Below are 7032 nucleotides of genomic sequence, written 5' to 3'. Positions count from 1 at the left end.
TAAGCTTTTTCGGGATATAAACCTAAATTCAAACACTTGCTTATTTCGTGGGGAACGCTACTTGGATATATAGGTAACCCCTGAAATCTCGTTTGAAAGGTCTCGTATTCTGATATACTAGGTTTTTATACTCAATGATGTCTGGGGTATTATTCCGGGACTTCTGCTGAACGGAAGTTCTGACCTAGTCCTTGGATAATACTTTCACCAAATGGTTGAAACATAGCATAAACCCTCAGCATGCAGATGAAACAATAAAATAGATAGTCGCTGCTGTTGTAACTAAAAGATCCTCTAAAGGGGACATATTGAAAAGTCGAAGCTGATATCTCTCTGCGCATACGGAAGTATCGATCTGAGATCCCTCGGCCCTCGCATACCTAATTTATGTACAGATATCATTGTAGTATAATCACCTGTAAGACTGAATATTGAGATTCTGGATACGGGAGTATATTCAAGAGGTGGGACACATGAATGAGTTTAAGTTCTTAAAACACCTAAATCGTATCCTGAATTAGTTGAAATTTGTATGAAAATTTAAGTGGATCAGTATATCGACAATCTAAGTGAATTGTTTAGTTCTTAATGTGTAATTAAGCTCAACGGTACTTGTAATTTGTCAAAAACTGATATGATCCTCTGACGCATACTCAAACAAAAATATTATTTGTAAATATGTTTGTACATATTTCTTATTGCTTTATATTTTTCAGAAAATACAAAAAGATTTTGATTTCTGCGTTATTTTGACAACCGATGTCTGACATGCTGAGTTTTAAAATCTGAGTAAGCTGATTGTGTTTCTGAAAATAAAACAAGTTCATTAATTTGAAATTTGATATTAAAAAAAAACAAAAATTTCAAAAACAGTTTGTGATATCTCCAAGGTCATTAATTTGGACTTGGATGATTAACTGTGAGGGAGTTGGATTCTTTAACACTGCCAAATCTGTAAAGATTGTTGATAGGGGGAGTGATTTAGAGAGTTGAAAAGTGCCAGATTACGATTTCTGGAAAACTGAATGTTCAAAACGTTGTTACTTATAAATGTCTGAGTGTTGCAGATGTTATACCAGACTACGATCCCGAAAGCCGAGTCTAAGGGGGAGTCTGAAGACGAGCTCAACGCAAAAGGAAGCGTGGATTCGAGAAGCCAGGAAACTATCCTGAAAGAGCTTGTATACGGAAAGCAAGGTGTGGATCCCAAAGCACGGAAGCTTGACGAAAGGGGGAGCCTTATGAAGAAAAGAGTTTACAGAAAGGAGAAGCTGAAGCTGAAGACAGATCCACGGGGATTCTGTTCAAACAAGAGAGAGTCTACGTTGATGAAAAAGTGTTAAAGCTTCAAGAAGACTCAAAGAGAGAAAGACAAGACGCTACGAGATTGACTGCGGCAATATCCAAGGGGGAGTCTGTTAGTACATTTATGTCTATAGCCTTTGTCAATCCGAGCCGTAGCGAGAGATAGAAGAATACGAGTCGTTATATTGTAATATCTAGACAAATAGGCAAGGTGGCAATATTGTAATTAATGAGAAATCTCATTAAAAGCCAAGGCCTATAAATAGGGAGGTTATGTTTAGTTTAGGGACTTTTGCAACTTTGGTCACTTTAGAGCTTTGGAGAAGATAGGAGCTAGAGAGAGAAACTAGAGAGAGAAAGTGACATCGTGATTCAGGTTCTTGTACATTTTCAGATTTGATCAATAGAATCACAGATTATATTACGTCTCGTGTGTTCGGTCGCGTTCGTGTACGGATTCCGCACGTTACACGTACGTTTCGCAATCGTTTTGGAGTCAAAACCGGTCCTACATTTAAAAGCTGATGTGACAATTACAACTTGTTTATTTCTTAATGGGTTGATTTGGGTTACATTTTTATCTCAAAAGGGGTCAAGAATTCTAAGAACGATACGGGTCAAATAGGTAGAAAGTCATCCGAATGTGTCATACATGCAAAAAATGTCTATTGAAACTGAGATATCCTTAAGCTACAGGTTTTAAAATTTATTTAAATAGAGTTATCCAAATATGAAAATATAGTATATGTGCCATTTTTGTCATGTATTCTTATAAATGAGTCAGTTTGAGTTATGTTTATGTGTAACAGATCAAAAGAGTCATATAGAAAAACTAAAAAAAGTGTGTTTTTTATGCTATATTAAAAAAAGCATTCATTAATCAAATATTTTAGTTATTATAGTCAAATGTTAGAAAACTGGCGAAAAATGTCATGCTATAACACAGCCCGGCCTGGGCTGCACTCCTATTTTGACCATAACCGTTTTGACCGGTTAATTATCCAACCAGCCAGGGTAGTCGTCCTACCACGTTAAACACTATGCTTACGACCTTACACCATCTTTCACTTGTGTGTGTATCTTTTGATATATTCATAAACAAACTTTATGGCAATAGGAAAGTCGCTTACAAAGGTTCAAGTAGCCTGAGCCTGTAGTCTGTATTGGTGGCTTTTTGCAAATTGAATTGTTAGGTCGGGTTTAGGTACAAGCAGCAGATGACAAATACTATATATGGTCAGTATATTATTCCTAATATTTTTAACTAATAATTTAAAGGCTATGTTCTTCGAATAGCCGATTAAAATTACTCTTTTTTTTCAATTTGGCTCACGTTCAAGCGATAGGGCGCCAATTATCACTTGCATTTAGTGTCGAGTTTTCTGAACCATCCAATGGTGTATCTCTAAAATATGATGCTGAGGAATTTGGACTATGAGAAATGTTTCGAGTGGATGCGATACTTTGCTTAACACACAAGTTTAGTACCAATACAACCTCCTAAACAACTAGCTTTGGGGAACTTACAAGACTTTTTGCACATGATGGTATTTTCCGTAATAAAGGTGTATGTTTATTTTCTATTAGCAAGTTGGTGTTTTTTTATTTTGATTTAAATGCCTTTTTTAATCCAGTCTTTAATAAACCATAATTTACAAAATGGTAAAATGTTTTAGTTTTACTTATAGGCATAATTTTGTAAAGAGAAAAAATGGACAAAATGGTAAATGTCACACCTCGATTCCTGGTGGGCCCGGATAGGTCGTGACGGCTGGATAACAGTACCACAATTTAATAATATGCAACGGAAGTATTAGAGTAAAAATATTCATTTAATGAGAGTCTGAATATATAATAAAAGTTGTACAAGCGTTTCAGTATAAGCCCACAGGCGGGATCTAATAAACAGAGCTTTAGACATCGTAGGCCTTAAGCTTGAGGAGTGGCAAATTCCTTAGCCTTCATCCTAGCCGACCCGGATTTCCAGCCTATTGAAAATAAGGTTCGTCACCTACGGTTCAATCTTTTAAAAATACGTCAGTTTTTGCTGGTAAATACAATTAACTGACTTGTTTTGAAAACAGTTTTTCAAAAAGAGTTTTATACATATAGAAAACCCGTAGGTAATCAATTAATATTTTTTGGGATTTATTCTTGTCACCAGATTTACACACTTGTCATACAAACGGGAACCAGAGATCAGAGCCGGTCATTTTCAGTGCTATAATGATTAAGGGTACACACCAAAGTTGAATAAAACATGTCTTACAGTCGATATGCCTACCCCAGCATGTTATTCCATATGACCATAACAGTTCATGAGTCGGGACGTCCGGACACGGTACCAATAACCCCCAATCGTTTCAGTTTTTAAGTAAAACGCATTAAACCGAGTTCTTACATTTATAAGCAATCATAGGCGGCTCATTTATCTAATACCCGCTCCAAGTTCTTATTCGCCATCCCAAGTTTAAAAACTAAAATCAGTTAAGAGTATTTACCTTTTTGCTAGCTTCCAATCAATATGATTATAATTTAGCAAAAAACCCCAAGTCTAAGTATTATTGACCCAAGTCTGATTATTTGGGGGTAGGGCTGCAACTGAACCAAACGTTCGGCGAACAGTTCGTGAACCGTTCAGCAGGAAGTTTGTTTGTGTTCGTTCATTTATTAAACAAACGAACACGAACAAGAAATTTCGTTCGTTTAGTTAAATGAACAAACATGAACAGAGGTCGTGTTCGTTCGTTTATGTTCGTGAACGTTCAGTAACGTATTCGTTTGTGTTCGATAGTTCATTAGTGTTTTTAGTTTTTATATTTATTTAAATACTTCAAAATTCTGACAAATTAAATATCTAATAAGTGTCGGTGTATTATATATTTTGTTCATGAACGATTGTTTGTGTTCGTTTGTGTAACACCCCAGTGTTCCAGAAGTCAAAGTCAAAGTCAAGATTGAAGTCAAAGGAAGAAAAGATGGTTAATTGCAATCTGTCTCTCCTTGCTCAATTCCTGTTTTGACTTCTTTGACTCGTAGTTAGTCCATTTTATGTATTACGTTAGTTGTATTATGTGGAGTAATCAATTAAAGTCGCAGTAATCGAAGTATATTTATCATTACGAATCGCTTTACGACTGTGAATAATAGGAAGTGACAATGCGATAAAGTTAACTAAACGCTAAACGAACTAATCAAATCGTCATCGTGCTCGCAAACTCGAATAATGCAACTGTGGTGTTTATTATACGTGTGTGTGTGCCTTATGTGTTACTTGTGCGTGTTTACTTATATTATGCGTGGTAATCAATCGAAAATGCAATCGAACTCAATCGAAATCGAATTATGATAATTAGTGGAGAAGAGATAGTGCGAGATATGAGTAGTTGGGATTAAAAGTAATTTGAATAGGAAACTCTATCGCATTCGCATCGATCTCAATTGAAATCGAAACAGCAAAAAATCGTCACGCCAAACATCCGAACCAAGTGCCATCCGACCGGGCTGTCACTTGATCTGGTGCCATATGTCATCCGACCAAGATGACATCCGACCGGACTGTCATCCGGGCGAGATGCCATCCGACCGGCCGACCCTTTCCTCTTTAGGTAACCCTATAAATACCCCATGTCACTCTCAAACTTTCTACTTTTGGCATCTGACGTCCGAACAGCTCGTGCTCCCCACCTCTTCTTCGATTTCTCTCGATTCCGGTAAGATCTCGTCCTAAATCTTGTACTTTCTTGATCTACACGCACTTCTACACCTTTCTATCTTTTGAATCTTAACTTTTAACCATAAAATCACTAAATTTGAGGTGTCCTAGGATGATGTCATCATGGTGTTCTTGAGAACTTCATGTTTTGGCTTCAATCCATCAAGAACAACTTAGATCCAATCGATTTCCACAGAAATACACAAAGATCTTGCATAGATCTAGACATAATCATGGTGAAAAAGGATTGAAAGATGGTTTTTAACTTTCTTTCAACTCTTTTACACTAAATGCACTCAAAACCGATAGAATCGGATCTTGTTCTAGTCTCCTGCTCATTCTTAGTGTTGTGCTAGTTCAAAATCTGGATTCTACTCACGAGACCACCGACTTCGCGTTAAACAAGAACAACCTTCTTGAACCGGTTAATTGGTCGAACTAGGGTGATTCCTGTTTGATCGGGCCACTCGGGTCAAGATGAGTTTCGGTTGGTTAACACATTGTCAAAACGTCTCGATAAAACGGCAAACAAACAAAACAGCTAAGTGAAAGACGAACGGAACGACCGAGACGGAGTGCTATCCGACCGGACTACTGTCCGAACGGATAAGCCATCCGAGCGGCCGGCTGTCCGAGCAACTTGTACCTTGGGTCCCACACTTAACCAATTGTATCAGAAGTCTGAGTGTTGAACGAATTACTATCCGATCGGACTACCATCCGACCGGATTACTCTTCGTATCATGAGATACTTGGACTTAAACAATTTTCAGCATGTTCAATGCACTAAGCATGTCACCCGACCAGACTGCTGTCCAACCGAGTGACAACCTGCTGCGGATTTGTTCTCACTAAGTAACCTCACCACTCGAGTCGCCGTCCGACCGGATAAATCATCTGAGCGGATTGTCGCCCGCACGACTGACCGTCCGATCGACCGACTTGAAAGGTAGAGATACTTCAATGTTTTCAAAATGTTACGACGAAAACCTCAAAAAGTCAATTCATCATACACAAACACATCCTTCTCAAAGGAAGAAACAATCCACTCGAACAGCCATCCGATCGGACTACCGTCCGACCGGACAACTGTCCGACCGGATTGTCACTACACGATCAGCTGTCCGACTGGATTTCCATCTGACCGAACAGCTATCCGACCTGCAGAACACTTGTATCGTTTTTACGTGACACTTATCGTTACGCTATCATTCTATTTAGGCTAACCCTACTCTCAACGCTCCCTTCAATCCATCAACCGCTGTGAGTATACTCGATCCCTTTTTGCCTTACGCATTTTTGGGTATTACATACGTACGAATATTCAAATCACAACGAACACACTACTCAATACTATTTGAACGCTAACCATTAATGCATGTTATACGCGGCTTATGAATGCTTGTTTGTTATGTTTACACATGGAATGATGTCTACCTGCCTTAGCAACGATAGTACTATAGTTTGGACTCAGCACCCGTTCACACGGGGGTTGTTAAGGACAATTATTTGCATGGATTACGAACTGCCTTGGGCAGTCAACCCGCAGTCATTGGTATCGATAGATCCATGTCGATAATTAACATGCTTCATTTTCCTCTGTGTACGTGCTGGTTATGCGTAAACTATTTCGAACTCTATATGCTATTATCAAACTTGTATGCTCCCCTTTACACTATGTGTATTGACTTTTATTTTAACGTATGTGACAGGTGTTTAGGACGCTTATCTGCTAGGAAAGAGAGGCTAGAATAAGTTTCTAGAGGCCAACAAATAGTTGTCTGTACTAATGAAATCAAGAGTCTCTAGAAGCAGATAAACAATTGGGCAATTTGTAAAATCTGAGTTGTCGGAATAGAAATATTTGCCTAGATTTTGTCTGTAATAATTTGTTTATCTTTTGAGACATGGTATGGGACATGTTACTTTAAATTAATTGGTAATGATAATTGTTATCGAAACTTCTGGACAATCTGTTTCGCTCAGTGTCATGCCCCGATGATTCCGCCATC

This window comes from Helianthus annuus, chromosome 6 (genome assembly GCF_002127325.2).
Source record: "Helianthus annuus cultivar XRQ/B chromosome 6, HanXRQr2.0-SUNRISE, whole genome shotgun sequence".
NCBI classification, from domain to species: domain Eukaryota; kingdom Viridiplantae; phylum Streptophyta; class Magnoliopsida; order Asterales; family Asteraceae; genus Helianthus; species Helianthus annuus.
The sequence above is the reverse complement of the archived record's forward strand: the minus strand, read 5'-3'. Positions refer to the sequence as shown.